Source organism: Rattus rattus, chromosome 1 (genome assembly GCF_011064425.1).
Source record: "Rattus rattus isolate New Zealand chromosome 1, Rrattus_CSIRO_v1, whole genome shotgun sequence".
Taxonomy (NCBI): Eukaryota; Metazoa; Chordata; class Mammalia; order Rodentia; family Muridae; genus Rattus; species Rattus rattus.
Window position 1 is genome coordinate 238,527,740 of NC_046154.1, and position 25,094 is coordinate 238,552,833.

The 25,094-nt window shown below is 42.6% G+C and overlaps 1 protein-coding gene across 2 annotated transcripts in view; it reads right to left on the reverse strand.

The window, feature by feature from the left end:
* The window catches only part of Asap1 (ArfGAP with SH3 domain, ankyrin repeat and PH domain 1), a 282,525-nt gene that overhangs the window by 218,819 nt on the left and 38,612 nt on the right, over positions 1 to 25,094 (reverse strand). The gene's annotated exons all lie outside the window — the stretch shown is intronic.

The following is a 25,094-nucleotide window of genomic DNA, read 5'->3' on the forward strand; positions in this document are numbered from 1 at the left end:
AGCACGTGTCTTTTTTATATGTTGGGGTATCTTTTGGGTATATGGCCAAGAGAGGTATAGCTGGATCCTCAGGCAGTTCAAAGTCCAATTTTCTGAGGAACCTCCAGACTGATTTCCAGAATGGTTGGACCAGTCTGCAACCCCACCAACAATGGAGGAGTGTTCCTCTTTCTCCGCATCCTCGCCAGCATTTGCTGTCACCTGAGTTTTTGATCTTAGCCATTCTCACTGGTGTGAGGTGAAATCTCATTACCTAGCTTTCTTACACAGTCCCACATCACTTGCCTAGAGATGGTAGCCACTCACAATTGATAAATAAGGCAACCCTAGAAATATAACCACAGGTCTTTCTGATCTGGGAAAGTCCTCAATCTGGGCTTTCAGATGGCTGTGTCAGGTTGGCAATTAAAGTTAACTAAGGAAATATGCATGTTCATTAAAAAGTTTAAATTTATAGAGGGCAGAAAATGTTTTTCTTCTTCCTCCTGTGCTGAGGTATGAACCTGGGACCAGAAGCACCCTGCCACTGAACTAAATCACCAAACCTGAAAAGTGATTTAAAAAAAACACTCAGGAGAGTGGGGCCCTGCACCTCAGCTGGGTAGCACAGTAGAGCTGGCCCTGGTGCAGGGGGTTGGGTGAGCTGGCCTTGAGAAGGTTAGTGCAGGATAGCTGGCCCCATCCCTTGCCAGCTGCAGCATTGGCAAGGGCTGGAAGAGCTAGCCTTTGTGGTGTAAGTGCAGGAGAAATGGGAGGCTGAACACCTCAACTACCACTCAAGCCAAGATCCAGGGCTTTGAGTTGGCCCAACCCATCTGTGAATGAAGGAGACCGTTCTGCAGAACCAAAAACTTTGGGATCTCCATGACACCAGCAACAATAGGATATCTGAGAGGAGTTATGTGAGGATCCCGCATTGACAGTACAGCAGAACCAATGACAAACTGCAATGAACATTTGCAGAGTCAAGCTGTTCGGGCAAAAGGGTTTACTGTGTGACATACTGTGATACACTGCAGCTTCCACACCAATACATTTTTGCTTGTTTTTTTTCTTTTTCTTTTTTCCTTTATGTTTTTTCCAGAGGGAGGTTGCAAGGGAAAAGGATAGATACAAAGGAATAGAGAGATGGGTTCATGATGTGAAATTCACATGGGATGCATGAGATGAAATTCACAAAGAATCAATAAAAAGTTGGGGAAAAAAAGGAAAAGAAGAAAAGAAAGTCAGGTATGATGGCATGCCTATAACCTTAGCACTCAACAGGGTAAGGTAATTTTGAGTTCAGTGCCAGCCTGGGCTACATACTGAGTCCCAGAACAGAGTGAGATCTTGGCCCAAAATTAAATAGGCAGGGACAGACCGATGGACAGACAAACAGAAAATAGTAAAATGGAGATTTGTTTAAGGTACATTCACATGACAGAGAATAAGCACAAACTAGTTCAATCTTTCACTCTGAACTTCTGTTCACTCTCTGTACCCTATTGTTCTGCCAAGTGGCTCTCACAACTTGAGAGGAAAAACCTGAGGGGAAATCAGAACTCTTTATGTAGTCTAGACCTTCTTACTGTCTCCTCGTTTCCTAAGCACTCATCTCTTGGTCAAACAAGGCATTATTAAAACACTTAACTTTCCAGTGAGTTACTCAACAGAATGTTAACTCTGGTTATCTTCAGATCAAAGGGTAGCTTTACATTTTCTTCCATATTTCTTTAGTAAACAGTCACAGCTATAAAAATAAAAATTTAATTTAGGACATTTCTCATTATAAAACAGGTTTTTGGCAGATAGACACAATAGCAAAAGGTTAGCACTCTCACTGACTGTATTGATAAACACAAAACTACAACCGTGAGATGTATTTATACATTCATGGAGACTGCTGGAAGGCCCATGATGTGCAATGCTGAGTTGGATGCCATGCCTGCCCTACAGTGTGCAGCATCCTGGGCACAGGAACAGTATGTGCAGTGAGCATAGCTAGAGCAGCAAGACGCAGGGTCAAGAGACAAGATAGCAAAAAAGAAATGAAAGAAAGAAAGGAAAAATGGTCCCCCTTTTTTGTCCAATCCTGGTAGAGAAAGACAGATCTGTTTTCCTAGTACAGAGGATGAAGGGACACATGAGAAGCAAGTGCCTATGGTTTGCATTGAGACTCCTTCATGTAGTAGAGGAAATGGAAGGCAAAGGGCCCTCAGTACAGCTGCGAAGGAGAATGGACACTATTCCACAGCCCATAGAAGGCTGCCAAGGCTCACACAAATGAAGAAACACACTCATTTCCAAATTTAAAAATCCAGGGCATCGAGTATGTTTCTGGGTAGCAGAAAAGGAGCACATGAAATGCTGTCATCAAAGCATTCTCATTTGTTACTAAAGTATTCTACCAGTTCCCAGCCTCGCAGAAACCTGACCTGTCACACTCAAATCCAGCCAGAGTTCAAAAGCCAAGACAGATCATCTACTCTTTACCGTCTAAATGACAGAATGCCAATAACATAGCCACAAAGGATGTCAAGCTATAAAGCAGAGTTATCTCAACACTTACTCTACAGTGCCTCACAGCCATGCTGGGGCTTAGAGATTACTTTCACTGTAATGCGGTACCAAAACAAACATTTATCTGATAATGCAGAAGACTCAAAAACCAAAATTAATGAAAGGACCTGATATATATCAAGTGTGCAGAACTTCCTTTCACACGTCTGCAGCCATGGATCGAATCACATGTCATGATATCAACATTAAAAACATTTGGAAACTCTGGGAAATGTTGACATCTCACTCCAATACCAATAGCTCTGTGTAATGATGTGAAAGAGAAATGTAAGTCCATCATCTCACTAACAGGTGCCTGTGTCACAAATAAGCACCCCCTAGATTATTCAAATACATGTCCATCCATCAAACTTCCTGCCCACAATATCAAGAGTCTCCTCCTTTCTTCACTAGGTTCCTTCGCTTCCTGCTCATTGCTGCCACAGATATGAAAAGCAAAATGACGCTCTGCTGTCCCCCCAGAATTAAGTCCAGAGAGCTGGCACACAGTTCCTGTCCTATGCCTTCCTCCACCGTAAGCACTATCTTCCCCAAACTACTATTTTAAGTCATGTTCCATTTCTGTTCATTGGATAATACTAGTCATGTCCGTCACCTTATAAATGACCATTATCTAAACAACTAAGGTACACGAGACCCAAGTTAGGCATTTAAATATATCAATTCATTTCATTCTATCGTTCAGTAATGCGCCAGTATACTGTTTCTATTCCACCTACCTTTACTAGCAAAACATCACTGTACTCATGTATATCCCACTATGGAAAGGCTAGTCTAAACCAGGAACCATCTAAATATGGGGAGTGCAAAATCACCCTGGCAGGAAAAGAAGAAATGAAATGATTTGAAGGCAGGTTCTGGGCCTGGTTTTGCCTCTCATGGTTGCTGTGGATAAAATCACATCGCCTGTGTTTCTAAGACGATGTCCCCTAAAGGTAACATGCAGATCACATACATACACTCTAGATGACTTTTGGGTTCCTTGGTCAGGCAATGGCAGGGGAGGGTTAGTGCATGAGAAACTTTTGTGAGCACATCAACCACTTTGCTGGTTTGAACCTAAAGAAGTTAGCTTCTATGGAAACATATGTTCTATGGTACTAGTGAATCACATAGCTGCAGGAAGTTTAAATTTTTTTTTATAAAAGTATATTCTCAAAGATACCTTAATAATTACAAGATAATTGGCCACAAAGTTTCCAAGTGAAACACAAGTCAAGGCCAAGCTGTAAGTAAAGGAGACTACCCTACTCCAAATGCTATCTGGGTCACTGCCATAGATCCACCACCTGGGATTAAAATAATGCAAATGAATGTCCAGAAACAGTCCTCTCTCTGAAAGCAATCAGATGAGTCAGTGTGGGCGTTTACTGTGGGTGCTTCATGTGGGCAAAAGGAGAAATAGGGCAGCAGGAAGGAGTTTTCAACATCTCTCAGGAAAGAGATCTGATAGGAACTGAAGGAACCCACGTGAAAGGGAAAGGTCATCATGCTGATGTTAGTCACCCAACAGAGCAACAGCTGGATCAATCTATCATGGAAGGATCCTATAACCATCAAGAGTCCAGGGAGAAAAGCCAGAAGGATGTTAAACTCCAAATGAAACACAAGAGGACATTTAAGAGAAACCGTTGCAGGCCACTTGCTGGCTGTAGGCAACAGTCTCTAAACTCAGATAATGATGTGTACAGGCTCTGGACATACAACAGAGCCAGAGGACTATGGCCTGATCTAGGTACCTTCAATAAAACATCAGTAATTAAACAGCACAACTGAAAATTAATAGGCAATAAACAGATTATTATGGGGAATTGCCCTATTACTGAAAGGTTTGAAAGCTGCCTCCGGGTAGCCCGAAAATGTTATCAAATACAATGGTTTATTACAGCCAAAGCAAAGACAAAATGCACAGTTTATCTATCAAAGACCACAACTGGCAGCAGAGAAGGAAGAAACTCCATATTTCTTCTATGAAATTACTGGCTATTAAAAATGAACAAAAATAGTTCTTAGCCTGCCTACCCCCATCCATCTGTACATGATGGGCACCCAGCTCCAGGGAGATGAGCAGATGATCGGAGCCACTGTAAACTGCACTCCAACAAGCTGTCCTGATACAGGGTGGGACAACACCTGAGACTGAGTCAGGGGAAGGTAGGATCATGGTGGCTCTGCTCTCCCTGACTTCTGGTTCAAGAGTTATGGAAAGAGAACCAAGCTTCAGAGAATCGCCCAGTTCAATGTACACTCAAGCTGCCTGGTCACAGTCCCTACAGGCCTACTTTACTACTCAGTTCATACAGAAACACCATCTAAAACCAAAAAATAGAGACAAAGAAATAGATGCTCTACTGATCCCCATCAATGAGAAGCCTCTGTAGAAATGAAAAATTATCCCTCACCCCTGCTTATTCTAGACAGTCTGGCCCCCCTATCCTCTCACTGGAATTACCACGGAATAGGAGCTACTACAGGACTTCTCCCTAGATTCTATCTTCTTTTAAGAGCAAGGGTCCCAAAAGGGGGTCAAGGGGCCAGAAAACTAAACAGACCAATTCTTTAGCAGTGACAGGCTAGTAAGAAAAACTCATGCTAGGTGAACATTTTAAAGCAATGGAGACCCATCTATAACAAACCTGTATGAAAAGAAAAAGTAGCAATCATTCTAATATTAGTCATCAAACAGCAATTAAAATGCACCAATCTGAATTGTCACTAAAGGATTCTCCACCACCCAAAGATTCATTTTGTGATCTGTTTATGTGATTTATGGAAAGATAAAGCATCCCCCCCCCCTCTAAAAACAGATATAATGATGACACACACATTGTGGTTGTACAGGCACCCTGTTTTAAATACTTGAAATTGACAGAGAGCCAAAAGTAAGCCAGCCAGGCCGCACTCAAGAATATAAGTCAACGGAGACCAAAAAAGCTCATAACTTAACTGAAATGGAGGAAATATGTAATGGTCTCTCTCTGATAGAAGTTCTAAATGTACCTGGAAGGAATTCAGGAATACGTTCATAAAAGTCACATGCCAGATTTATAGCATGTTGCATAGCTGTCTTCTCCAAGAAGAGTTAATACAATCCCCTGTCAGCTGTGCTGACTGAAGTATTAATCCTGGAGCCAAAGCAGAAAAGCTTGAGACAAAAAGAGGGGAGACGACTCCTACAATGACAGGGTCCCTCCCCAACTCTCAGGCTGATCCATAACAGAAAAGGGGTAAGTGAATGACTAACACGTTCATTCAACAAATATTTAGTGAGCTACACTTGCTCATTAAATAGGAACGACTACAAGCAACCAACACAGGCAAGAATCAGCAAGACATGGTTATGTAGCTTTCAGACAAAGACAAGACTGGAAACCAGCAAGAAAAAAATGAAAGGTGCTGAGTGTGATTGATGTTTGCCTGGGGCACAGGCCTGGGCATCCCAGAAAACCCTACTGACGAGGATGGCAGTGTCAAAGTAGGTGAACGCTGATCCTCAGCGCCGCCTTCTCTGTGGTCTATGCCGCTACTCATGTCAAAGGGAGTAAGGACTTTAAGCCACAAACAAAGAGCCCCAACTAAGGAAATGTAAGGAGGAATGGATTGACGGCAAGCTACAAAGAGACAGGAACCAAAGAGGTAAGGCAACATGGAAGGAGCACTGCTACCATGAAAATTATATATCATGCAGACAAGGGCAGGGCTGCATTGTGGGCAATTTTAAGGTCTTCTATTGAAAACCCACAGAATAAAACTGCAATGTCCAACAGTTCCTTTCAAGGGTCTCACAAAAGAAGTTGAAGAACTGCTAACTCAATTCCACGTTTACTTTCACTGAAAGCAACACATGCAAAGTATTTGTGCAAGATCCCTACTCCACTATGCTCCAGTCCATCTGTTTTCAAATTTCTTACGATCAATTAAAACTACAAGTCTCAGGCTTGGGGGATATCTTAGTCCATACTGCCTCACAAGCAGGAGGACGAGTTTGGATCTGCAGACTTCCCGTCAAACACTGGGATGTTGTGCCACCTGTGCTCACCCCTGCAAGCATGAGATGGGAGGGGGAGACAGGCAGATCCATGGACGCTCATAGGCCAGTTGGCCAGGCCTACTCGGCTGAGGACCAACCAATACTATCTTCTAGTCCCCACAACCTCACATCTGCACCACATGCACCAATGTACACATCCATTAAAATAAAAAATGAAGACCAGCCAAGTTCACTTCATCTGCAGAACAACTATTTCCTAGTATATAGGAAGGGAAGCAGCTCAGTGAAGTGCATTGGACATTTAAGCCATCATGACTGCCATGCCCAGTGTCTCTTCAGTCAGGGAAATGGCCTTTATTTTCTTTGTCCAGGTAGGCCAGGCACCTGGAAAACCAACGCAAACCCGATTCCTGGGAGAAACCTCTACGGGCTGACAGTGAAGTATAAGATAGTTAACCGGAGTCGGCTCTCTTCTCCTATCATGTGGGCTCTGGGAGTCACACACAGGTAGTCAAGCTTGGTGACAAACTAGTGCTTTACCCAGTGAGCAATCATGCTTGGCACTGTTGTTGCTTTTTAAAGTGAGCCATATCTACTGATATTTTGTGTAACAGAAATGAAAACAGAAAATGTTCCAAGTCCAAAACATATTTAACAAGCTGTCAGAGAAGACACCATCACTCATCACACAGCCCTTGGGAAACTCCAGTGACAGTAAGTGAAATGCGCAAGGAGCACCTTGGCTTCGTTCTGAAGGCACTGCTAGCCTTTGGAGGCCTTAAACTTTGGACCTGAGAGAGAACCCCAACACCATGCTTCCAACACTTCCAATAGGGGAAATGGCAAACAGCCAACCGTCAGATAAGCCCAGGCCAGAACTTGTGTTTGCAAACAAGGAAAGGCTTGGCACATCAACAGAGAAATCATGGCACAAGCTGGTAAAAAGATGGGACTAATTCCAAAGTATTTTAAAAGATGTTTATATGTTTTCTACCTTACAATATTTATTTTCTAAAAGTTTGATTTACAACTTTAAACTACCATCTGAACTCTGAATGAATAGTACATGTGTCAAGTAAGATTATAAAAAACATCAACTGATGAAAACTGGCAATTGGGTTGATGTCCTGTGCCACAGCCACCTGTCTAGGAGTTCTTCCTTCAGATAATCAATAGAACACACTGCTCTTCCAGCATTGTCCCAGTATAACAAAATGAACTGAGTCCAAAGGGAACTCCTGTTGTATGTTATACATTTATACTGTCCACAACAATTAACAATAAATAAAAGGGGGCTGTATATAATCCTGTCAGAAAGTAAAAGTTGGTTATGTGTAGAAGTCAGTGAAAGAGTTAATTATGAAAATAAAATTAAAATACTAACAGCTGGATCATCCCAGTCAGCGCGTCTCACTGGCTGTCCCTCTGCACTACTGTAATAACCTTCCAACTTTCCTCTGTGGCCAGCTTGAAAACTCACCCATTCGCTAAGACAGTCTCTCTTCTAAGTTACAGCAGAGAGTAGCCGGTGATACACCCTTTCTCCTACAATCCTGACTACATAAAAGGTGGTGGCAGAAGACAGTTCCTCATGGGAGCAGTCTTAGAGCCCACAGCTGCCATTTAAGTTCAGCATTTACCATGGGACAACAGAATGTAAAGAATTGGGTCCCACAAAAGTCTTTTAAAGACATATTCACTTTAGAAATGAAGAAAAGGCTCCAAGGGCTGAAATGGCTAGTCCTAGATCAGGACTAGGAAACAAAGGTCTAAGGAGCTCTTTACTTTGTCCTACACTTATTCACACAGAAGCACAGAACAAATAGCACTTTGACACTAAGGTACCTATTTACAGGGAATAGGAGTAAAAAGGAGTAGAGGCCTAACCACAGAGAAGTTAAGCAACTTGCCCCAAATGGTATGTTGTGCTATGTGATAGCACATTCAACAGCTCCTACCCTAACCAGTGGCTGTGAGGTTTAAACAAGTAGGCTGAATTAACCACATTAAACAAGCAGTCAATAAAAATTAGCTGCTACAATTAAAGTACTGAATATGTGTGTGTGTGTGTGTGTGTGTGTGTGTGTGTGTGTATATATATGTATATATATATATATATATATATATATATATATATATATATATATATAAAATTCAACAAAGAAGACCCAGTAGCAACAACAATGAGAATGGCCCCCACAGGTTCCTATGTTTGAATGCTTGGTCCCCTGTTGGTGGAACTATTTGGGAAGGACTCAGAGAGGTGACCTTGTTGGAAGAGGTATCTTACTGGCAGTACCCACACCATTAAAAGTTACCTAGTTCTCCCTCCGGCTAGATCAAGATATAAGCTCTCTGCACAGTTTAGTGTCACACCTGCCTGTTTTTTGCCATGCTCCCTACCATGAAGGTCATAGACTCTAACCTCTAGAACTTTAAGTCCTCAATGAAATGCTTTCTTTTATAACTTGGTCATGATATTTTATCACAGCAATAGAAAAGTAACTAAGATATCTTATCCATTTTTTATAAGTACCAAAACAATTCTGCCAAGGGGACTCAATGAGCTTATTGGTACGACTTACTGGTACTGTGGGTAAGAGCAGTCTCATACAAGCATGAACAATCCCATGCAAGTTCATGACTATAGAAGTCTCACTGTAACATAGATAACAAGTCTCCACAGTATCACACATGGAGTCCAATGTCCCCCCCCCCCAAAAAAAAACCCAGTTAACCTTCCATAATCTAGCAGTTTCAGAGTCCCTGTGACCACATGTAATCGGGGACAGAATTATATACAGCTAGATGGGAGGTACACAGGGAGTGGGGAAGGGACTGAGATCAAGTGAGGGTCCAATGACTCTTCTTATACTCTGCTATGAGGAAACATCAAGAACCAACAAGCTCAGCCACTCTAATGAAAAGGATGGCTGTATGCCAAAGGATGATGGTTTATAACAAAACCTACATAGAACCTTTCAGTTCTGCTCCTAGGCTATAAAAGAAAATATGCATCCTGTGCTACATCACCTCCTAACCACACGACATGGCTGAGCCTGGTTTTCTGCAGCTCAGTGCTGAAGCTCCCTGCCACACTGTTGACTCTTGGGGAGAGCCATCAGACTCTGGCTAGGTGCTGCTGATCTTGGTTAGTTTGCTGCTCCAAGAGATCATAAACCGCATAAGAGTTCATTCCTTGGCCATACCCCCGAGGGCAGCTATTGCTGAGCTCTTACTACAGAACAGGTGATTCAGAATCGAAGCTGATGGTTCACATTCAAAATCACAAGGCTGGAGCTGGAAATGCACTCTAGGCGGTTCGGTGTTCACCTACCACACATGGAGCTCTGGGTTGAACCCCCAACATTTCATAAAAACCAGTGTAGCTGCACACACCTTAATCCCAGTTGGAGATGGTGGCAGAAGGATCAAGGGAATCCTTGGCTACAGAGCAAGCTCAGGGTCAGCACAGGATACACAAGGACCTTTCTAAGGAAAAGAAAACCACAAGGCAGGGACAGAATGGTGGAAACACCTGCACATTACTAAGTGCCGTACCACCCTATCCATCTGTGTGAGCTGTAAATCAATCAAGAAGAGTACATCTGACGAGATGGCAGGCTGTAAGTCTCAAGCTCGAGGATGCCTCAGAAGGCTGGACACATTCTAGTGCAGCAACTCTCCTTTAGAGGAGACACTAAATCTCTGCCTGTTAAGCTACTTCACCTGGACTCAGAAGCCTACCAGCACCCACTCACCCTTGGGAGAATGAGTTGACTTCTCGAAACTATCATTTCTTCAGTAAGACAATACACACAAAGGTTCTTTGTAACTGAACATGTCACATAAAAGCGCTAGAAACCTTTAAAGCAAACAACAATGACACTAAACCAAACCAAGCCACACGCCACAGATCGGGGCAAGTAACTCTGTGCCTGGTGGTGAATAAGTAGCTATGGGTGAGCAAACTCAGGCAGTAGTGTTGAGCAGATCAACAGAAGCAATGAAGGGACTAAGACAAAAAGGGGATCAGGAATGGGTGGGAACCAATATGAAACATAAATTCAATGTGGTGTCGCTCTTTTTTGCTTGGGAAGTTCCATCTCACTGGCTTTTAGAACTTTTTAATAGAGCTTTGTGTGTGACAAAACACACACACACACACACACACACACACACACACACACACACACACACACACACACAAAACAATCTCAAGGCTCAAAAACAAGACCGATCACCTAAAACACAGAATATACACTGGTGATCAGTAAGTGGTTAAACCAATGTCAGCACTAACTTCAGGAGCTTTAGTCTGCTCTGTGCCCCTAAGGTCAGCAGTCAGTGGTTGTGAATTCAGGGCTGAGGAGCAGTCTCAGTGATCTGGAAAATTAGGCAGTTGACCTTATGACCTCTAAAGACTCCCTCTAGCCCTGTAACTTCAAGGCTGAATTATTTCTCCACAACTCAGAACCTCCACCTAACACTGTCTCAGTATCTCAGACTACTTCTCCAGACTCTCCCACCATGCTCAGGGCTCACAACCAGCAGAGGGGGTGGGGGAGGAGCGAGCGTGCACGCACACGTGTTTCATTTATTCATTCAAATGCTGTTTTCAACTGTGTGTCAGGCTTTGGAGACAAACAGGAATAGTAAAAATCTTCTTGAAACAGTAACTGGATAGACCTGGGAATAAAAACTCAATCTAGTGGGTCCACATGAGAAAAACCTGGAGACACTACTTAGAGAAAGGAGAGTGCTCTCCCACACAGCTGTGAGGAAGAATGGGTTTGTGTACAGCAAAAGGTTACTTCCCAGGGAATGAAAAGCTACCAGCTACTGTGAGGCAGAGGACAGACTAACAGCAATTTAGTGAACAAAGAGTCAAAAAAGGTTAGGCCCTAGGGAAGTAAGGACAACAGCTTCAGAAATAGACACACATTAATCTACACTGGGTAACAGTTTCTGCTGGGTGGGGAGCCCCTCTTCAATGCAGTCTTCAGACTAGAAGCATTCTAGAAGAAGGAATAGAAGTAGAAATTAATGATCTCATTAGTAAGGGTTTCTGGCATTCATACTCTTGTACCTGGTTCATAAAATACATGTGGGCATATATTTAAACTATGAAGTTAAAACGTTTTTCATATCTACTTTTGTAACCTTCTATGATACGTAAGGCAGCAATATGCTATCAGAGAGTCAAAAGACCTGGTTTAACCTCAGCTCTACCATATAAGACTTGGACAGACTAATCTTTTCTAAGCAGCGATTTTCTCCTTATACAATATAAAGGACTGTTAGGTATTTACAGAAAGAACTTAACACAGCATTAAGTTCCAAAGAAAAGCTTAATAAACACTGGCTATTAAGAAATAACAGTTCCTGAAGACTAGAGGCTGTTCAATCATTTTGATGATTTGATGCCAAAAACCTTCAGACCAAAGAAATGCTACCTGCTTTACTTTCCCTTTGGGGATAAGAGTTAATGGTTGTTTGTGTTTTAGAGTTAATCTGTATTTAATGTGACTTTTATCACGATGTGTAACAGGGTCTAACAGATCAAATTAAGTGACATCCTGTGTTACAGCAGAAAGTAAAATGGATACTAACCTCCCACCAGACTGCTCCAGAGGGGAGCAGACATAGAACAGGAAGTTTGACTGGGTACAGGCAGAAGTCCACTGTGTTCCCCAAGTGTCAGTATCAACAGTCAATTCATGCTTATTCCCAGTTAAGCCCACATCAAACACCCACAGTGTCTAGGCACACAGCGTGCTTGCCTGAGCAACAACTGTGGAACCCTGAGTGGGAAGCTGCCGAGAGGTGAAGAACAGAGACTGGGAGATTTGAAAGTCTGACAATCTTAGGTTCCATCTTGGTTCTTTCCCTTCATGATGTAGCTGGAGACAGGAAGCTGCCCCCTGCTAAGCTTCCGGTCACTCATCATCTGGAAAATTAATGAAGCTCACTCATCATCTGAAAAGTTCCTAAGTTTTTAATACAGATTTGTGATTTGCATCTCTGCAAGTCCATTTCCACAACCGTTGAAAATTACCAGAGGAGCTTATAGATTAATTAGTGCGGCATCTTTAGCTTACCATTCATTCCAGTGTTAGATACACACTTATGTCATGAGGCTCTCTCATGGATGACTGGCTTGGCGAACTTTAAGAAAAGTTCTGACATCAAGAAGGAAGACAGGAAAGGCATCGGTTTATGAGGTTATTTGTTGCAAATATGAAACAGAGAGGCTACAGGATCCCAGAATCAAAAAGGAGCCAGCCCCAGGGAGCTTCGCATTGCTTTCCATGTGCTTGGTGCTGAGACGCTTGGCGCCACTCTGGAATGCCAACACTAAGAGGCAGAGGAAGAAGGACGAAGTTCAAGGTCTGAGGCCAGCCTGGCCTACATGAGACATCTCAAAAAAGAACAAACAAACCTAGGTGTGGAACTGACTCCCAACAAGAGTGTGCCTTGACTTACAGATATGCCCTTTAGTTGATACCCTGCCAGGAAAGGTGCTCCTGAAAACACACTCACAGAGGGGCCCGACATTTTCAGAGGCCATGTCAGACTTAAGAGTGGTTCTCTGAAGAGTGTGCCCTCTGTAAAAACACCCCAAATGCTGCAAACTCAAATGTTACCAATTCACCTGACAAGGTGAAGCCAGTCTTATATCCAAGAGCCAAGGCTCAAGAACGAAATCTGCAATTTGTCTTAAACAGAAAAACAAAACAAAAAATACTGGGTCAACCTTCAGAAAGACCCGTTAAAGTAACCTTAGTTCCCTTCAGTTATGTTTCTCCTCCTGGAAATGCTGCCAAGTCTATAAGCCCTGCCCCCAGGCCCACCCCTTACTTTCACTGAATGGAAGTGATGTCTCAGAACAAGTGGGACTGCAGAAGGCACTCACTGCATGGTTGTGGTACAGGTGTTTCTTCAAGGGTTTTACATACTGGAACCCTGGTCCTTGGCATAGTGATGCTGAAGTGACAGAACTTACAGGTTCTGTCCTTGAAGAGGATTGTCCCAGGACCCTGAGCTCATTCTCATGAGACTGTACCTGGCCATTCTCTTTGACTTCTGCCAATCTGATGTCTCTTCTTCCTGCCCACTCTGATGCCATCCACTTTCAGTCTTCACCAGAGCCACGTTGATGTGGCACCACATGCTTCACTTCTAGAACTATGAGCTTAATAAACCTTTTTCCTGTTTAAAGATAACCTGGCCCCTAGTGAAGCTCACCTAGTACTTACTGAACCCACACAAGGTACTCGGTTCAATCCCTACAAATGCAGCCTCATGTACTTTACTTTAGTAGCAAGAAATGATTTAATATTGAGTTTTCAGCCAGAGAAATGTCTTGTTGATTTAATAATCAGAAGCAAAAATGTTTAGACAGCAAGGCAGATCCACTCCTTATTGTCCATGCAGAAGAGCCAGAGAGTTAATTTGTTTGGAAAACATCAGTTCCTTCATTAGTCCCTTTCACTCCACCTCTGAACTGCTTCCTCCTAAAAATAACTGATGGTAACTGTCTATATTTCAACACCTCCCATTCAGCTTAAAGAAATCATGCCTTCATTTTCCACTCCCAGACACCACAGTGTGCAAGTGTGTGTTGTGTTAATGCTGTGTATGTACGTCACATAGCATGTATGAATGTGTATGTGCGTGTGTGTTTCCACTAAGAAGAATGCTGAGCAGGCTCTCTGAGTTACTGGTACTCTGCTGCGACACCACTAACAACAAGCAAGGCAGGTTAGCAAATGGGATCAGGTTAGGGCCATGGAACCCAGGCTGGATCACTGTCTCGATCAAGTCCTGGATGATCCAAGGAGGGCTGGGAAATAGAAATCTCAAGATCCCCAGAACAGAGCTGGCACTTGGAAAGTGACTGGTGGGACAGCACGATTAATTTAGACAAAGTGTCACACATCAAATTTAGCATGATATTCAAATTGGCTGTGCACAACCTTCAAAAACTCTGAAGGCGCCATGCAATCGGTAGACACGGCCCTCTGAAGGCACCATGCAATCGATAGACATGGCCCTGGTCCAAAGAGGAAGATTTGGCTGCATTCAGAAACCTTTATCTGCTTTCACAAATTAGAAATCAAATGATCACTGCTATAATTTTAACCAGATATCTGAGTGCCAACAAGGTTTAAAAAGGGGCTTGGGGGAGTGTCACTAGACCTGAGGTATATGTGATCTTTTAAAAGTAATGCTAGTAGGTCATGCCTTAGGAGAATCTAGTACTGCCACTTTTCTAAACCAGTATCGTTTCTAATTTCATTTTAAATACACAAGTACAGCTCTCACCCCTCATCAAAAAAACCTTCTTTTGGCAGCAGATAGAAACCGAAAGCTACAACTAGTCAAAATGCAGAGCACAACGGACTGTGGAGTGCCAGCCCGATGGATACAACAATAACATTACCCCTACATTTAAAGGCCAGGGAACACACAGAAAAGGGAGTGGGAAGACTGCAAGGGCCGGAGGATCAGGGTATCTTATATGAGAGTGTGTGGTCTATAGGACAGTGAAGTTACAGCCATATTGTTGGGACAATATGGCTGCCTAAACATAACATGAATGATGACAACCCCAGCTGACAAACCAAAGTGCATGGGCAAGCTCATGAGATCCCACTCTTAGGTGAAGAGCTACAGACAACAAATGACTACTGAGCGATGAGTATCTGTCTTCCTCAGGGACGAGGCCCCCAACCACAGTCAGCCCTAAACACACTGATAAAAGCAACACTAAATGGGCTTAACAGGCTACATTTATTCACATATACACATGGGACAATAAAATAACAAGAGAAAAATGTAATAAGAATGGTTAGAAGAAAGGATAAAGACAAATATGAACGTGAGTTAAAAAAACAAAAAACCACTGCATTTCACCAGTCCATCATGAACAAGGCGTGACTACCCAATCCATTTATTGCCCCATATTGCCCCAGGAATATTAAAAAAACAACAGCAGCAACAAACAAGCAAGTGAACCTCAACAGCTTGATGTAGCAAAGGCCCACTTTCTCTTGGCTCTATTTCCCATGGCTAACACACGCATGGCACTTTAAGATGAGTCTGAGGGAGAAAGGGCATGAACTAGCCAAATCATCTAAGCCATAAAACAGTGTCTAGGAGCCACTCAAAGTGCTGTGGTGAGTAGAGGATATCTGCCGAATGCCTAACACAATGCCCACGGCAGACTAGATGCTTAATTGTAGTGGTTTTGTTTGTGAATCTGATTTTGTTCCAATGCTTACATATAAAATGCAGAAGCCTTGGGGCAGCGACAGTGTTATTTGACTTGGCGCTGTTCCATGTTCTGGGAGGCAGTGCGCTTACTTGCTTTGCTGTGAAAAATATTACTATTATTAAAGCAGGAGCAGCTGCTGGGCCAGCAGTGAGCAGCTCTTTTGATTTGCACTCTGTGGAAATAAGGAGTATCTAATTTTATGTAAATGCTACTAATGCGAATAAACATCACAAGAAAAAGGAAATGAAATTCATGAAAAAAGAAATGATTAATGGAATATAAAAGAAGCCCCTACCCCCATATCTTAAAAAAGAAAAAGTAGACTTTCTTATTTCTACTGTGTAACTGGGCTGTGAAGAAGCCCTTCCATGGAAGCAAAGCCATTAGTCCTTGTTTATTCTTCTCTGTCTTGGTTACTTCACGTTGGGAGAAAGCCGATCAAGCAAGCAGAAACTTTGCTCTGCCCAGCCTTCCACCCATCCTGGGTAACTATAGAAAGATTACTGAAAGAACACCATGGCATCACTTTGGATTTGATTGCTGGTCTTTCTTGACCACGTCAGCAAAGCTAAAACTGGGCAGTGCAGCCCTCTAACCACAGCCTTCATGTATCCCAAATGAACAGAGTAGAAGGGTCAGTGAGAGGTAAGACTTGCAGAGCAAAGTAGAGAAAAACTACTATCTTCCAAGTGTCATGGGGTACAAGGCACTTCACCTACCTTCCATTAATTACTAGTTCTCCTGACACAGGCCCTGTTGTCTCCATTCAACTCTTACTTAAATAAAAACATAGAGAGGAGGCCAGGAAACCTGGATCTCTGCTTTGCTGTGTCAGCTGTACGATGGGGGTGGGGAGGTGTTCCTAGCCTCTTCCCATTCTTTAAGGACCATCATGAAATGTGGAGATTGTCACCCTGAACAACCATCCTACTTGAAGCTGACCAAACCAGAGATAATCCACTGTTCTAAGCTAGGCCAATCTGCACTTCCCCATGTAATGTGCTTTTCCCACAGTTGGGCAGCACAAAGATAACCAACTGGTGTCAGGAGGTTATACAGGACCAGTGTTAACATATCTGCCAATAATCTAGAAGTGAATAGTACCTTCACTGCCTGTCATTTTTCCTCTCCTGTCCCATAGAATATTCTGAGTCTTTCTAACAAATCCAAATGCTGTTTAACTAGTTCTATTTGTGTTTTCCATTGCTTTATACAAGTGCCAATGAGGGATTGGTAGAGACTTGAAATTTACAAAAAGGACATACGCACCTTTGTTTTTTGGGCCCCAGCAACTTCCTCCACAAAAGGACTGGATGATCTCTAGTTATTTTCCTAGCTATTTCATGAGCTCATACCATAAAAAAAAATTATCACCATACTTATTACAGTCCACTGCATGCCTGGTTTGTTCACTAGGGCTGTCCTAGTCTAAGCCCCTGGGGCATGGATGTTACAGAATACAAGGTATTGTTACTAGTTACTATGTTAATAACAGAGTCCAGAAGAGCTTATATTTTCCTCACATCTGGCAGGAGAAGAAATGGTCTCCATTAATGTAGCCAACTCTTTGCTTTCTGCAATAGTTGGAACCAAATTCTAACTGTTTTGTGGTTCTTACCTCCCTGAGCCATATGGTTCTGATTTTGTTTTCCTAGCTTCTGGGTGGCTAAATTGGGTACTGTCTTATCAAAGGGACACATATTCCAGTTCTTTGGGGGAAAATTATACCGTAGCCTCAGCATTAAAATTCAGTTCTTATGTAACTGACCACAAACAGCACCATGGCATGGGGCTGCTCAGATAGTGCCCAGGCCCAGGAAGAGTCCACTGTGAACTCATACATTTACTTAAAACAAGTAGAGTCATATGGCTCCTAAGCCAAGCCACCCCTACTCCAGATACAATTAAAAATTATTTTACTGAGATGACAGCAACTCCATGTCTTGACGTAACAGAAAGATCCATTCCACTCTAAAGCTCCTGCCTCCAAACCAAAACAGAATCACTTGTGGTTTCAGTGCTTCAAGCTATAATCAGCAAAGCACTCTGTACTCCAGGTAGGACCAAGGCATATGTGCCTTCCCCAAGAATGGACAAAATCAAGTATCTGCGTTCATTAGGTAACAAAAGAGCTCATTATCCCGAACTCCAACATCAGTGTGGCCCAGAATTTGATGCATCAATGAAGGGACCCTGTGGATATGTGGAAGTAAACAAATTAGTGATGACTGGCAACACTTGGGCCACAAGGCTGCACAGGGAACCCAATGAGCCAGTCTGAGTCGGAGGGCAACACCAAGCACTGGGCCCCTCACTAAGGGGTAAGAATACAGGCACACTGAGCGACAACTTATTTCAGCTCAAAATGGCTATAACCATGAGCCACAGATGGTTCAAATCTTTAGTTCTACCCTGGTCCCATCTGTGCTGCCACACCCCAGATCCTTGAGGCACAGAGTCAGCACTGTCACCTGACCTCCTTACCACCTCTATCAACTGTCATCCTGGTGCCACACCAGCAATACAATGCACCCATAGGAAACAGCAACAGTCCCGAGGATAAGAGCCATGGCCACGCACTTTACATACACTGACTCACTCTTCCCGTAAGGAAACAAGAGACAGAGAAAGCTTCAGTGACTTGACCAACAAACATCCTGGAAATCAGAGCTGACGTTATCCTGGCAGAGTGTCACCTCCATCAATCCATTGGTAAACTCTCCGTCTGGTTACTTACCTACTAAGGAATGTGTAATGACAATTCTGGAATTTTGGTTTCTTTAAAAAACACAAACATATTGTCAGAATATGTTTGTTTTTTTTTTTAAATCCCAGGTATTCAATATAGAGCCTCTTCAGACCGTCCACAGCAGCTAAGATTTGCCTCATGCTCTAGCAGGGCCATGATTTTGCCAGCTGCAAATAGTTTCTGCAACTGTGTGGATTCTGGGGACTTTTCAGAGAATATATAAATGTTAGAGCCCTGAATGGTTTAGTTGGTTGATGAGTAGTTGTTGTTGGTAGTGGTTAGTTAAGTAGGCAGAGGAGGAGGCAGAGGAAGGAAGAAAGAAGATAAAAGAAAAAAATGAGATATCCTGATGGCAAACACCAAACTTGCCCCAAGGAACTCACCACCTCCAATCAGCAGGAAATAGTCTAATAAATTACTTCTTTCCCTTATCCCTTTTCCCCTCTTCTATCTAGTGTTAGGGGGATGAAAGGTTGGAAAAGCGTGGGGAAGGGTGGAAGAAAAAAAGAACCCAGAAAGTAGCAAAAGACCAGCTACAGGAAGTTAGGGCCTCTCCCTGGCCTCCTTCCCCATGGGAGGAACACTGACTATAAAGGTGATGAGTGCCTCCTGGGCATTACCTCCTTTTCTGTTCAAAAGGATACGATTTATCAAATGAGGAAAGACTTCAGTACTATCACCAGCCCCATCACTTACTCATCGTTAAGTAACACGGGTAAGAATGGATATACCAGGAAATCCTCAAATGACTAGGTGATGTATATGGAAACCAACACTCAAAGACCCCACACACAAGGCACTTTGCAAATGCCTAGACAGTCTGAACATCTGACACAACTGGCTTTTGATGGAAGCCTCTTAACCCAGAATTAAAAGTGCCATGGCCTCACATAACATGTTTTTAGAGACCATCACTTAACACGGTGAATGGTATGTGCAAAATGAGCTTCCTAACTTCAGGCTTATTTCAGGCTTTCTCTCTAGAAGTGCTAGAGACTAGTGCTGGAGAAGACTCCCCCAGCAAAGCACAAAGGACAAAGCCCTGAATCCAAACCCTTGCCTAACTAAGTTCCTCATCTTTAGACCTCAGTCTCCACACTGAAAGTAACAGGACTGACAAAAACCTGTGTGAGTCCCCATAACTCATCAGCTTTACTCCAAAGCTTTTATACAGAGGTCCAAGTGTTTGCTAGCGAACAGTAAGGTGAGTAAGATTAACTCCACGTTTAGGCTGCTGGAACTGGCAATCCAAGCACAGGATCAGTGAAAGATTATCAGCACCATAATACCAGCCCGATGAGTTAAGAGTCCAAATCAAGTGCACAATAGCATGAGAGTTGCTCATAATTACTAGGAGGGATGTCCACCAACCTTTCTGTAACACTGTAACTGGTTATTGGATATTCAACATGGCTTTCAACGAGCCTCTTGGGTTTAGAGTCTCCACACTGCCAACACCTCAAACTGGATATTACTCAAGTTCCCTTTTAACTCAACTATATAGAGTGATTCCTTAGCCACTGTATATATAGTATACCCTGTAAACCAGGAGGCAGTAGATGGCCAGGCAGCTCAAGAGCAGACAAGCTCTAAGAAGCCTACTGCGGCTACAACTTCCGGTTGCAGTTCTTCAGCCAGAGCTGTGAAGGTTCACAGGCAAAAGGCTGGCCAACAGTTCCAGGGTAAATATGGCAGGATAGAAGTAAAAGTCATGTGTTTTTTGTTTTTTTTTTTTTTTTTTATAACTGATCAACAGTACAGAGGAACACTATTGGCAGTCCCATGTATGACCATAATGAAGGGACATTTAGGGACAGGCCTAAGCAGACTAAAGCAATTGGCTTCCTTTTCCTCCCTTCTCTAGATTTTATTTATCAACTATGAAATATATAGAAAATAAATCTGGTTTTAAGTTCATATATTGTGTATTCAAAGTCCAAGTCTGTTGCCTACCCTACCAGGGAATCTTAGACATTTAGCCTCTGAGCTTTTACACATGTGTGAAAGGATAATACTAAGAACACCACTGAATTGGCCTTTTAGTATGTGAAGATGAAAACAATGTTTTTAAAGTAACAAAGATGTTTATGAGGGCTTATGGCATTAGTGTGGAATACTGGGCTGACGGATCCACACCTTGCTGGAGGGAGCCTGAATCTGGAATACAAGGTAAGCTGCATTCCCTGTGTCTGTAAGCAAACAGTCATTGACCTTTGCTAGGTTCTGAGAAAACATACCCTAATTACTCCCAGACGGATCAGAGGCTTTGGCTCCAGAGCCTAGACTTGTACAAAGGATACTGTATCACAGGGAGGATTGTCTTTTTTGGTTTATCTTCAAGAGGTCAGGAACAGACCCAAATACATTTTCTCTACTTGAGGGAAAATGGCCCACAGAGACTTTATCTAAACCCCCCAGAGAAGGGCTTTGCTGATGTTTTTGTCTAAAACTACATATTTTTTTTTTTGAAGGTGACTAACTAGTTCTTGAATACATTAAGACCTGGCTTTAGAATTCCTAGGTGTGAGAGTCCACAGATCAGCATTAGAAACCTAATCTTACTTATCAAAGGCTAGATTTGCAGACATCAACAAGAAAGACAAAGCTCAATATTGTGATCAAAACTTCAAAGAGTAGAGCAATGCTTACAGAGGAAATCTGACTGGCGTGCAAGACTACTCTACCATTGATACTCTAAGTCTCAAGTTCATTTCTGACTGGCTGTGAACCAAATACACACACACACACACACACACACACACACACACACACACACATATGAGATATATAGTTATCTATAAAATGGGACTATTAACAGTAATAGGACAAATATTAAATAATAGTATGTATACATGGGGGGGAGCACTAGAGAGCTGTCTCATTGGTTAAGAGCACTGGCTACTCTTGCAAAAGACCTGGGTTGGTTCCGAGCATCCCTATGGTGACTCACTTTCCTCTGTAACTTTAGGTCCAGGCGATCAGAGGCCCTCTTCAGGCTTCTTCAGGCAACAGATGCAAACATGGTGTACAATATACACATGCAGGCAATCACTGATAATTATATATATACATATATATATGTATATATATACACACACATATTAGCATATAGCAGGAATATCAATAATTGACATTTGTTGTTACTGTTAATATCAAAGAGACCTCCGGTAACCTTTGATCAAATGATTCTATGCCTTCGAAAACACGTCTCCACGCCAAAACCACACTGACATCCAGCTACCTTAGAAAGGCTTTCAGAGGGCACCTTGCAGACACAGTTACTCATCTCCAATCCCCAAGCCTAACAGTATAATGCTTTTGATGGTGTGTGCATTGACTGGATGGCAGATTGCAGTATTTATATTGCTGTCATGAGTGTTCTATATTAATTTTCCCATCTATGAACTTAACCTTTCAGTCCTATTAAGAGTTATTTTTTTTTCTTCAACACCACAAGCTTCCAAATAATCACCCCAGTACCCCAGCAGGGCTTGGCAACTAGGACTGCCACACAGATGCTCCTTGAAGATGTGTTAAGCAGATGCTGCTCAAAGGTAACTTATGTAAGTGTTCACATTTCCGTCTGAAACCCATATCCATACCTTTGAAGAAACATTATACTTAAATCATTATTAAGAATTACCTGGAACATGGGCAGGAGGAAAAGCTAAACTTCTAAGGACCTCAGACACCTCTTCGTGAGATCAAAACTGTGTTATGTGACAAAAGTGAAGCCTCATCTATGCACTACAAAGTCATGAAATATGACTTTGCGGACATTTAGAATGTGCATTTTAAAGTGGTAACTGTGTAAAGAATTCCCTAACTCCTTTATTTACTAATGAAACCTCAGAGAAAAGTCTCAGTAAGTGGAGGTAAGAGCTGTCCTTTTCCCTTCATACAGGTCTATGTATAGACTTTACCCAGAGGATACATGTACTACACAACTGGCTACAAGTGACTGTGTATCCCATGTGCCTAAAACTGGCCTTATTTGTAGCCGAAGCTAAAGAACTGAGCAAATATTATCTCCATCAGCACTAAAGTAAAACGCTGACAATAACCAGTAACTTTGATGAGTATGTGTTCTCCCTTGTACCCGAGGCCCTAAGTATTGGCCACTCCCAGTCTTTAAAGGGAGAATGCATCCCAGTGTCTTGATCCATATTACTACAATGCCTGCTTCCTTCTTTCTCAAGAAACCCTTGTCTTCTAGTCACTTACCCATAGCTTCTAAAGGGTCACAAGCAGAACAGCATATACCAGTACGCTCTGGTTCCTGAATAAGCAAAGTATTGGCTTTGTGCTTGGAAAACACTTACAGGCCAGGATGAAACCTTAGCTGGATCCCAGCTGATCCATTCCTGCCTCTCAAAGGCAGCCACTTGTGTCCCAGCCAAACCATTACTCTCTGAACCATATGTGTCCCTCAGCCCTAACAGGGAAGCCTTGAAGTAAGCTTTTAGCCTCTTCTTTCCATGTATATCTGATTCATTTCCCAAAGTGCATGTCCCAAGGGGCTTTAACTATAAACAACAGCATCTGCTCCCCATGGTGTACTGTTTGACAGGGAGACACAACGAAAGGGGAAAGTGTTAACCCCAAATTAATCAATTTGGTGTTCGAAGCTTGGCACTCTTAACAGGTTTTTGGTTGAGCCTCATGTGTGCTAATTAGTAATATAAACAGCAAAGTCACAAATGAACAGGAAATTCTTAAGTACCAGAACTAGGAAAAGACCTGCTTCCACACAGAAGTCCAAGCTACCCAGATTACTCCCTATTCTAGAGTTTCCACATCACAAAATAAACAAACAAACAAACAAAACAAACTACCCAAAAATTCTAAGAACAACCACAAAATAACACAAGCCAAATTCTTGCAATTTCCAAATCTCTCACTTGTGAAGCATATACAAACAATATTTCCTGATGTGCACAAAGTTTTCCTTTTATTCTGGAGCAGTAAATTGCCCCCCTACACACACACATACTACAAAAAAAAATTTTTTTTTTTTTTTGAGTCAAGGTCTTCCTCGGTATCCTAGGCTGGGAACTCACAGCTCGGTCTCTGAGTGTTGGCATCATAATGCATGCATGTCAAGTGCAGGTTCCATGCCCTAGCATTTTATGAAATAAGGTCTTGCTGTACAGCCCTGGCTAGTCTAGAATCCGTTAGAAAGTCCAGGCTAACCTTAAGCTTGTGGAGAATCCTCCTGCCTCTGTAAGATTACAGGTATGTCCCACTATACCCAGCCCATTTCTGAAGAGCCCGGTTATGATCCACTTAAGATGTACCTCCACTTACTGGGATGTTTTAGAGTCAGGAGTATATCAATGTATTCTAATATATCACTTTCGAACTTTCTAGACTGGTTCCAATTCTCTCAAGTTCAACAGTCTATTCTTCTATCTAACTGTAAAACACACACACACACACACACACACACACACACGGGAAGGGGGCAGATGCTTATATGACATTAACTATTCGAAAAAGGTACTTCCATTGCACAGATAGCCCCCACAAACAGCACCCCAAACGCCCTATCATCTGCTGCACAAACAGCATACAGTAACACTATCTAAGTGTGCAGAAAATTACAGTAACTGACAGCTCTATTAGCAGGCACGGAAGAAATGATCTGACAGAAAAATAACCCCACGGTCTGATCAATGTTAAACCCTTTAGAGGTATATCCAGTTAGAAATGGAAAAAGATGACCCTGCACTCCTAGATGAGCATGCTTCAACTTCTTCCAATTATATGAAGGGCAGAATCCTTTTGAGGTTGAATGCCTGGCAACTCTGTTTAATGCCTGATATTAACCATCAAGCAACTGACAGGTCACAGAGGGGAGGGGTACTCATTACCTCTGGCTTTCCAATACACCTAGTTAGGTAGTATTTCTCCATCCACTTAAACATCCATTTCCATCACTCAACAATGACTCCAGAGAAAACTCTAGAAGCAACCCTTACTGGAATAAAAGACTAGTTTATAGCACCCGGTAGGTGGGCAAGAGAAAACAAAATCTCCCACGCCCAAACATTTCCATGCATCCAAATACCAGTTCTTCATACATTAGACAACTTGACTACCAAAGCCAGTTCCAGGCAGAACTTTAAGATTCCCTATATTACTGAAGGCTGGCCCTAGCGGCCCTAAATAAAAAAGGAGCTCCCTGAGCCTCAAATAAACCGAGTGCCTACTTCCCATGGGAAAACCCTCTTCCTGCCTATACTGTTGTGTTCAGCCTGATGGGAGTGATATTTTGTGCACTGAGAAATTGTGCTGAGTTTCTGGGAAATTGCCTTATTTTCGCCGATATGTCACAGGCTTTTATGTAGCCGTAAACATGTACTTACATGTTTCTCCTCACCCACCCCACGCCAGCTAAAGATTTAAAAGAAATAGCTTTGCCCTTGCCCCTGCCCCTGGACATCCATCCACTGGAGGGTCCTGATAGGCAGAGCAGTTCTTTCCGCAGCTTCTAGTCCCATCTACTAGTC